The sequence below is a fragment of the Microcebus murinus genome, chromosome 9 (genome assembly GCF_040939455.1).
Source record: "Microcebus murinus isolate Inina chromosome 9, M.murinus_Inina_mat1.0, whole genome shotgun sequence".
Classification (NCBI taxonomy): Eukaryota; Metazoa; Chordata; class Mammalia; order Primates; family Cheirogaleidae; genus Microcebus; species Microcebus murinus.
In genome coordinates, this window is record NC_134112.1 from 45,333,736 (window position 1) to 45,344,189 (window position 10,454).

Consider the following 10,454-nt stretch of genomic DNA (forward strand, 5'->3'; position numbering starts at 1 on the left):
AAGTTATAGAATTTGTGTAAGGTTGTGCAAGATGTAGCAGAATCAAGTACCTGGGGTTTTTTGCATCCACAGCCTCTGCTTTTTATCCATGCTATTCTTTTCTGTTGGCTGTGCCTTTAGAGCATATCTTTTTCATTCATGCCTCCTAAATGGAGCTGCTATGGATGGCATTGACCACTGACAGCAGCCCCTTTATTAAGCAAATACCAATGCCAAATAGTCCATCTTTTAAACATGGCGAAATCTACGTTAAAAAAGAACTTATGCAATTTAGTTATTTGGTTGTTCATTACATCTCACTATTTGTCTTGTAGAAAATGTCATGGGAAACTACCTTCGGGATGAAATGACAGCTTAAAAGTATTTCAGATTCGCAGCATTTGAAAGACTAGTAAAAGGGTCATTGATTATAAAAGACCTTCTGTGAGTTGATCTTTTCACAGAAGTTTCAGTCTTTCAGCACCCCTCCCTCCCCATTTAGAACAGATCCTAGTCTCCCACCCCATGACCTCACATCTTTGCCCAGGATTACAAGAGACTTTTGCATAAAACTTCCCTGAACTAAGAAAAGAAATATTACCTTTGTCACAGAGAAAAGAGGATAGTTGAAAAGGTAGAGGAAAGAAGGTATAGGGGTGGAGACAGAGGTTAAAATACTAGGAAGACTTAAGAAGCACAGGGACTATTACATGACAGGTTAGGGTAGGTAAGCCAAGGCATCACGGTACTTGGATTGGGTAAGAAAGCAAAGGCAGGACCTTTTCAGTCCTGCACAAGAGAAGGAGGGAATTGGTTGTTGGGATCTGCATAAAGAAGAGATACAAGCATCTTTCTGCTTCTGCCTTATGGCCCAGGCAGTGTGCAGAGTGTGTCCTCATCCAGTTTATATAAAAGAGGCTGATGCAAAAGGCATAGTATAGTTGGAACCCCCTTGAGAGGTGTTCTACCTTAACATCTTCAACCTGAACAATGAGGTCAGCTTCTTGAGAGAAGTGACAAGGTCTGGGGCAGGCAGGACGTGGTGGGAATTCAGGCTGAGAAGGGAGCCCAGAAATCCCTGCATCAGGGAATGCTCTTAATTCCTAGGCTGGTCACCAAGTGACTAAGGACAGATTTAAGAACTTCGTGCATCTAACTTTGTGTCTCTTTTCCTCTCCATTCTGCTATCACTTCCCTGGTGCTTTTCATCTCATCTATAAAAGAAAGACATAGAAATGGATAATCTCCAAGGTCCTTCCCAGCTCTGACAGCCTATGACTGGCCGTTACATATGAATGCAGCCCTTTATACTGTATGTAATACCACATTGCCTATGGGGAGAAAATGAGACTGCAGCATAGAATTATGAATTTGACCTTTGAAATTTAAACTGTTTTGATTGTATTTTTACTGTTTTCCTAAGGGAGCAGTTCCTATTCCTTTAGTATTTGGAAACTAAACATAGTCCTTAAAGCGAATTGGTGAAAATGACTATTATCCATCATTCACCATGGAGGTCTGTCTCAAGGGCTGGTGAGAGGGCATATGGCTATTTGATGCAGAGGGAATGAAGCAGGAGAGGAAGTTTATTATGCCAAGTACAGTGCCCACTAGACATCTCAGAAAACCCACCCTCTGGAGCTCAGTGGGATTTGGAACCACTTGGTGTTCAAAATAATTCACTCTTGCCTAAAGGTACAAAAAAAATCTTTCCAATTTTCCTCTTGAAATATCACCAGCTGTCCCAGACATTTTTAAAAATAGCAGTATTTGGATATATTGTATTTTAAAAAGATTCAGCAAGATTCAGCTTACATTTGCCTTGAGGCTTTGTGACTTTATGTTTGCAGTCAATTTGAAAAACAGTTTGAGATATCTGTTAAACTTTGAATACAGTGAGATTTACCCATCTCCCTTTCTGAAACTACAAATAATCCTATGTATTTTGATAAGGAGCCAATAAATTGGCCCCTAGGAAAAAGGCAAACTATATCTCTATTTCTAAATGCTTCTGGTAAGGGAGATTGCTCTATTTTGGATACATAAATTGAATCTAGCAACAGCTCCAAAATCCGTCTTTTCGATGGACCTAAGAGAATTCTTAGTTCTGAATGGCCCAGAGAGAAAACCTGAAAGCTATTTGAATCATGTGGGATGTACTTAGAGGCTGGCTATTTCCATATCTTGCTTCATAAATGATATTTGCATCAAGAACTCTGTAGATTACAGGTATGGACAGAGTTGAAATCCCATGTATATCTGAGAAAGACTTAACCACAAAACATTTTGCCATCATGGAAGTGGATCCATTTCTTTGAAAAGAGGATCTTTTTGCTTTAAAATGATCTAACATGAAAGTAAATTAAGACCACTTTGAATGGTCACTGATATGTCCTATTGTCTTAGGTTCCGTTCCTGAGAAACAGATTCTGGGACAGTTATTCATGGGCAGAATGTTTATTTGAAGGACACAAAATTAAGCAAAGGGAGAAACTAAACTATGACACAGTCACTACAAAGGCCTCAGCTCTGGAGCTAGAATGGTCCTTCAGATAGGGGCCAGGCCTCTGTACTCCCTTTGCCCCCATTTGAGCAGTCATTGGAGGAGGGCTGGTGTTGGGGAGAGAAGGCATATACCTGAACAACACAGAACTCTGGGCCAAGGGAAGTTTCTGGTAAGCAATTCAGCTATGAGCTAACAGTAGGCTACAATCCTGACAGGGAGGGAAATACATGTTCCAATCCCGAAGGGACAATATTGCCTTCAAATCACAGCATCCACTATAGTCCACCTCTTGAGCTGCTCAGATCCACTTGTTCATATAAAAAAGGTTTATCTCATGAAAGAAAAGCTCCTTCAGGATTCTGGTGAGTTTCTTTTCCTGGGGAAATTTAAAAGAAGAAGATTACTAAGATATGCTCTAGCCCTTGTGTCTGCAGTTAGCCTAAGGAACTCAATTGGTATTCATCACTTCCTGCTTCTACCAACCCACCCTTGGCTACCACCTTTTCTGATCTCGATGGCTTAATTATTAAAGCAACCCAGACTCTCATGTGTAAAGGGTTTGAACCTCTGGCCACTGTGCCTTTTCACATCATGGCTGTTGCACTTACCATTTACTATTGATATCAAAACTGGACAAGGCAATACTGAGAGATGCCCCAGTAGGTTCCAGGGTTGTCAGATGCTTTCTTCCTGTTTCCACACAGGGCTTCCTGCCCCAGTAGGAGCCTGACCTCCACCTGACTACCAACATTAATCAGCCCTGCCAGGATAGTAATTCCTTCCCTAACTTGCTGATCTTTTGGTACAAGGAGTCTAAAATTATCAGATGACAGCCATAATTTAAAGTTTAACAGGACTCCAAAATTTCTGTGGCTCTAATGCACATATTACTCCTGTAGGAACCAGAACTTCTAAACCTGAAATGCATAGAGTTGCAGATATGGGGAGCATAACCTCTTCAAGTGAGTCCCTGGAAGCAGGGCTATTCCTCTTCTGCCACCTGTCTCTATACTCACCCAGTCTACCTATTGGAAACACAGTATCATATAAAAATCATTGATTTAAGGTATACCCTGTTCTCACAAAGCATCGTCTTCAAGCTGGTGCCTCATCTGTGCTGTCAGAAGATCATCTGTCACTCCGTGCAGCTGGCAGCTCCCATGTGTATGTGGATCCTGTGGTCACATGCCCACTGCTATGACTCTGCTGCCCCCTCTGGGGCAGTCAATTTTATATGTCAACTTGACTGGGCCACAGGGTGCATGGATGTTTGGTCAAATATTATTTTGGGTGTTTCTGTGAAGGTGTTTCTGGACAAGATTAATATTTAAATTTGTAGACGGAGTAAAGGAGATTGCCTTCCCTAAGGTAGGTGGGCCTCATCCAATCAGTTGAAGGCCTGAATAGAACAAAAAGATGACCCTCCCTTGAGCAAGAGATAATTCTCCTGCCTGATGGCCCTCAAATTGGAACGTAAGCTCTTTCTGGTTCTACAGCAGCTTTTGGCCTTGGGACTCACACTGGGACTTCCGCTATGCAGATTTTGGACTTGCCAGCCTTCATAAATTGCATGAGCCAATTCCATATAACACACACACACACACACACACACACACACACACACACACACACACACACTCTATTAGTTCTGTTTCTCTGGTGAACCCACCCTAATACACTTCCTTGCTACAAAGTGAGTTTCTTGGTTCAGTGCCATGCTATTTAGAATCTTATATGGTGGTAGCACTGCCTGAGGTCATACAAGCAGAAAAGGTAGTTTTATACCCCAAAGATTAATCAATTCAAGGTAAGATGAATCAATTTCCCTTCCCAGATGAAAAGGGTACACTATAATTAATTTTTTATCAATAGCTAGTAGTTCTCTTCAAAGCATGGTGCTGTATTGGGATTTCAGTGTTGGTCTCTGTTGCTGGTAGGTTGGGCATTCAGCAGGAGCTACATAAGCCTGGACAAGTACGAAATCATGCTGTTGCTCATGTGCACAGCTTCCGTCTCTGCCACCATGGCTACTCTGCTCACGTGCCCTTTGTGTTAGCCCTGGGGTAGCCAGTGGCAGAGCCTGGCTATGTCAACTAGCCAGGGGACTCTATCTACTTTGTTTGTAGTGCTTCTCCCATGCAGGATGCTCTGTAGCAGGCATCATCATTTAACAAACACACAGATATTCCCACTTTGTGCCCAACCCCACAAATTGGTATATGGGCCTATTCTCTAGGATGCCTTAAGAATAATACCCATGGCTCCACGGTTATACCCACGCAATACCCGTGGTTTTCCGTTAATCGGCTAACAATTATCCTCACATCCAGGTGTTTGGAACACACAGAAAACTGATCACTTTTTCTGATTTACTATATTTTTAGGGAAGACAAGATGCTGGCTAGTAGTATCTTTGATCTCTCTCAAACTATATCGGTTTGATCAGTGGCGAGATCAGTATAATGGTTCTAGACTTCAGTGTCCATATGAATCACTTAGAAGCATATTGAATTCCCAGGAACCACCTTCAGAAGTTCTGATTCAATGAACTTAATTTTGGCATTTTCAGCAGGAACAGTACCCCAAGTCATTCTGCTAAGAATGCTTGGGAACAATACTCTGGAGAAGCATGAATCTAATGCACCCATATGAGCAGGTACTGGCCATCTGAACTTCCATTCTTTGTGTAGTTCTTGGCCATTGAGAAGATCACAGTGATAATAACTCTTGGTGAAATGCATTCTGTGGTATATTTTAGTATCTCTCTATGCTTTTTAATCAGTGAGAAATTTTCTCATTCAATTGACATAAAGGGCCTATCCTATTGATTTTCTTTTTCTTTTCACTACATAGAAAGACAGACATTAGCAGCACAGAGAATTGGTTGAGGACATGTGGAATGATGCAGATAATACTTAGAGGCTTGATTTGAACTCTGGCTTCTCATTTAGGCATGCTGACAGCTCTAAAGGCATTGTGCCACTCCATAGCTCGGACTGCCAAGCAACTAACCATGAAAAATGAAGAGAATTTCAAAGCAATTTTTTTGGAAAATGAAATGTGAACAATAAATTTATCCATTCCATTTAGTCATTTTTTTATTAACTGAGAAGATTCTAATTTTCTGAATATCTGAATGAAACATTCATTAATAGACCTTTTAAAGTACTATGTATTGCCTTTACTTTTAGAGGGATTTTTTTATTAAACACAATTCCCTTCCTCCCTCTCTCCCCTCAAAAGTTTTTTTCCTAAAATATCTATAGTGGGTACCACAAAATTTAACCACTTAATCATTTATTCCTCTTCCCTCCATATATCAAATAAGAAAATGTATTGAGAGCACTTTAAAAACATAAAGCACTATGTTCCTTTAAAATGACCATGATAACATGGGGATGGCTAAGAGATTTACCACTACTACAGTATAGGATACTGGGAAACAAGAGTCTGTCTTCTATTCTCTTCTTAACTCTCATGGTTCCTAGCATAGGCAAGTAGAAGCACTTGTTGACTTGACAATATTTGATCACTATTTGTAAGTCCATATTAATGTTTTGCAGTCCTCTCTCAATAATAGCTTATACAATTCATTCCTACAACCATCATCTATAGTTGAAACATGTCTGATAATGACTGTAAGAAAATTGGGTGCACCAAGATTGGGAACATCTGACATCTGCCCCTTCCCCCTTTCCCCCCCTTTCCCCTCTTTCCCCCCCTTTTCCCCCTTTTCCCATGATAGAAATTGTATTTGACCTTGGGTGCTGTTTTCTGATAAGCCTGAATGTGACTCCAAAATCTTTCTTAACACGTACTCCAGGATTCTCCTACCAATCAATCAAAACTCAGGGCAACATCTTTACCCTCCGTCTCCTAGATATCAATTTCAGGTTATAGGTCCATCTGAACTTCTGAGAAAGTAACTAGTTATGGCATCATAAAACCTGAACTTCTAGTACTGACACTACCATAAACAAGCTGTATCACCCGAGGCAAGTAACTGAATGTATTGAGACCTCTGTTTTCTCATCTGCAATGTAAGTGATTTGAACCAGATGCTCTCCAAGGTGCCTGCTGCCAGTTGTGAGAATTTGTGATTTGGTCAATGGAAGCCAGCCAGTCAACCTGGTTGGGCTCTTAGCAGTCATAATAACCCAATAAAATATACTTCATTTTCATTCTTCTACCAGAAAAAGACCATTTATGTCTGGCATAGCTATTAGACATTTGTCATGAGCTTGTGTTTGCAAATTCTTGATGATTCTTTAATTTTTACAGTCCTCTGTGAGGAGAGCAGTCACACTGGTTATAATGGAGGTAACTAAGTCTTAGCTACATAGAGTATTTTGGAAGGGTTTATCATGTAACTTAATTTTATCATAACCATTTCTGGGTTCTTCTAGAATAGGACTTTGAGGCAATACATATATCTATTCCTTAAGCCACGTACTAGCTCTAACACAAAAACTTTCTATCATATCCCCTTTGAGAAGCTTTGGACAATGATGTTATATGTCTGAATCAGCAGGCTCCTAATAACAATCCAATCAACCAAGGATGCTGTAGTCAGCAAAACCCCCAAAAGTTAGCTGCTCCTCTGTGTTCTGTTCTAGCCTGGAGCGCCAGGATGAGCTCAACTATTCCCATTAGGACCAGAGCCCAAAAGCCATCTGTGCCTCCTGGTGGATTTGTCACCAGTCCAAACAGACCTACTGGTTACTATGAGGATTATTGGGAAGAAAAAACAGTACCCCAAAATGAAGGCCTCAGAAGCAAAAGTTTTTCTCTGACCTTCTCTGATCTTCCTACCTCTTAGTCCCGTTATTCCTTGAGGCTAGCCATAGAAAGTACAATACCTCTTTCCTAAGGTGGGTCATAAAAGCTAGTACCCCTTTTCCAAAAGTGAGTCATAAAACCTAAAATTATTCTTTGTAAAAACTGGCCATAAAGAGGCCGGGTATGGTGGCTCACGCTTGCAATTCTAGCACTCTGGGAGGCCGAAGTGGGTGGATCGTTAGAGCTCAGGAGTTCGAGACCAGCCTGAGCAAAAGCGAGACCTTGTCTCTACCTAAAAAAAAAAAAAAAAAAAAAAAAAAAATTAGAAGAAAATTAGCTGGACAACTAAAAATATATAGAAAAAATCAGCCAGGCATGGTGGTGCATGCCTGTAGTCCCAGCTACTTAGGAGGCTGAGGCAGAAGGATTGCTTGAGCCCAGAAGTTTGAAGTTACTGTGAGATAGGCTGATGCCACAGCACTTAACCCGGGCAACAGAGTGAGACTGTCTCAAAAAAAAGAAAACTGGATATTAAGAAATTATCTGACTTCCCTTGTTGACTGTAGGTCATAAGACCCCTCTTCCAGTGAGGGCCCTGACCCACACCCAGAAGGAAGCACATGCTCTGAGAAGCCAAAAATAATCTAGACACACAGGGCTTGCTGGGTTTCCTCACTCAGTCTATTAGCATTAGATCATACTCTTTTTGTCCAATCCTATTTGTACATGGCTGTCCATACTTTGTTGAACCTAAGTATAAAAAATGGACAATTTTCCCTGTATTGTTGGGTCTTCGTTCTGAAGGCTCCTGTGTATACATGTTAAATAAATTTGTTTGCCTTTTCTCTTATTAATCAATCTGCCTCGTGTCAGTGATTTTTCAGTGAATTTTTTTTTTTTTTGAGACAAAGTATCATTCTGTTGCCCAGGCTAGAGTGTGGTGGCGTCAGCCTAATTTACAGCAACCTCAAACTCCTGGGCTCAAGCGATCCTCCTGCCTCAGCCTCCTAAGTAGATGGGACTACAGGCATGTGCCACCATGCCTGGTTAATTATATATACATATATATTTTTTTATTATATGTATATTTTATTTTATATATATTATATTTTATTTTATATATATTATATTTTATACATATATAATATATATATTTTTTTAGTTGTCCAGCTAATTTCTTTCTATTTTTTTTTTTTTTTAGTAGAGACAGGGTCTCGCTCTTGCTCAGGCTGATCTTGAACTCCTGAGCTCAAACAATTCATCCGCCTCAGCCTCCCAAGAGTGCTAGGATTACAGGCGTGAGCCACTGCACTTGGCTTTTCAGTGAACTTTCAGGGGGCCAAGGGCCTTGTTCCCTACAGGATCATGTGCACTGGGGGTTAGGAAATCCCTATGTCAACTGCAGAGCAAAAGACAGTGTTCCCTGGGGAAAAGGAACATTGGGTAAAGATGGCTGAAAATGGTTTGTGTCATGAAGACACATCCTGAGTGGTCATATACAAAGAAATGTGACTATTGAGAGCTATTTCGTAACTTCTTGACGAAAGTACAAGAAAGTGAAAACACGTACTGTTTTCCATCCAAAATCAGTGCTCCCACCGACACTCAGGAAGTTGGGCTCATCTAAAAGAGCATCACTGAGTGCAGATGTTCTCTTTCTGTCACTGTTTCTCTTTTTTTCCCCTCCCATCCCCTGCTCTCCTCTCTCTCTCTCTCTCTCTCTCTCTCTCTCTCTCTCACACACACACACACACACACACACACACACGTAAAAACCTAAAGATTTTAAGTACGCTGTTATCACTGAGGACATGAGATTGGGTTCAGTAATGTTTCTTTTCCTGGGATTTTCCCAATCTTAAAACAAACAAACAAAAATCTATGACTCATTGAGAGGTCAACAAACACTCATCGTGACAGAGCTCTTTTTCTTTATGCGCAGGTTTCCCAAATCATGCTTGTGACTCTGTTGTTTGTGGTTAGAAAACCGATTTAATTTGTGTTTTGCTGGAGATTCATTTAACCATACATAAATTAGGTGTGAACTGTATACAAATCTTATCAGAAACCTCACAATATACCTGGGGGATTGTGAGAATTTACGAAGCATCCTTTGGGGTGTGACAGAGTGTTAAGGGATACTCATTTTGCAGGAAAGTAACACTGTAAGAAAATTACAGGGACATATGAGAACAGGCAAAAAAAAACTTTTCTATGTTTTTTCTTTAAAATGGGTTTTAAGGTCCTTTAGGTTTTAAGGTTTTAAGATCCTTATAAAAACAGGTTTTAAGGTCGTTCCTTTCTGTATGATATGCAAATTTTAAACTACCTGGACTTTTAAAAAAGTAAATTTACATAGAGCATGATTTTATGGATGAAGAAGAGTTAAATGCCCACCAGAAGCTACCCCTCTGATCTCATTTGTAAATGAACATGGTTTTTAATGGTGAGAGGAGGTTATCATAATCATGAAAAAATAGCAGATATATAAAATATCTGTGAAAGTTTTCTTTGGTTCAAACTGGACTGAGCCAAAGTCCTTTCTGTGATGCTCACAAAATGGATATTCAGAAAATCACTAGTATCTAGAATAATACCTAGGACATAGTAAGCTCTTGACCAATATTTACTCTTGAATAGAAGCTAATTATTTTTAAATGGAAAGCAATATATCATTTATATGATCCTCAAAGCCAAAAGGGACACAGCTAGGAGAGGTGTTCAAATTACCATTCAGAATCAGAAAAGGCAGCTAAAAGTTCTGGAGACCTGCTGTGCCAGGCTAACCTTTTTATTGCAGGAAATGAAGGAGGTTTTGGGGAAGTCTGGGATTGGCAGCTGGCCGTATGTGTTCTCAGCGCTCTGGGCAACAGTTATTTACAAACCACTGTAGAAAAATGCTAGTGCTAAGTCTCAGTGGTAACTAACTTCACAAATAGCATTTGATTCTCAGGGCCAATGGTACTAGAAATAAGGACTGACCAAGACTGAGGAATTCTCAAATTGCAAAATACAAGCTAAATCATTAAGAATATACATTTCTCAGGGTGAAACTATATTGTACTAGTTTCCAGTACAACATGTAAAAAAAAAAAAAGTCTCAAGAAAATATCCAAATCATACAACATCAGTTTGGCCTAGCAGCAAACAGTAATGAGATGTTACCTTGCAATAGAATGCCAAAAGAAAG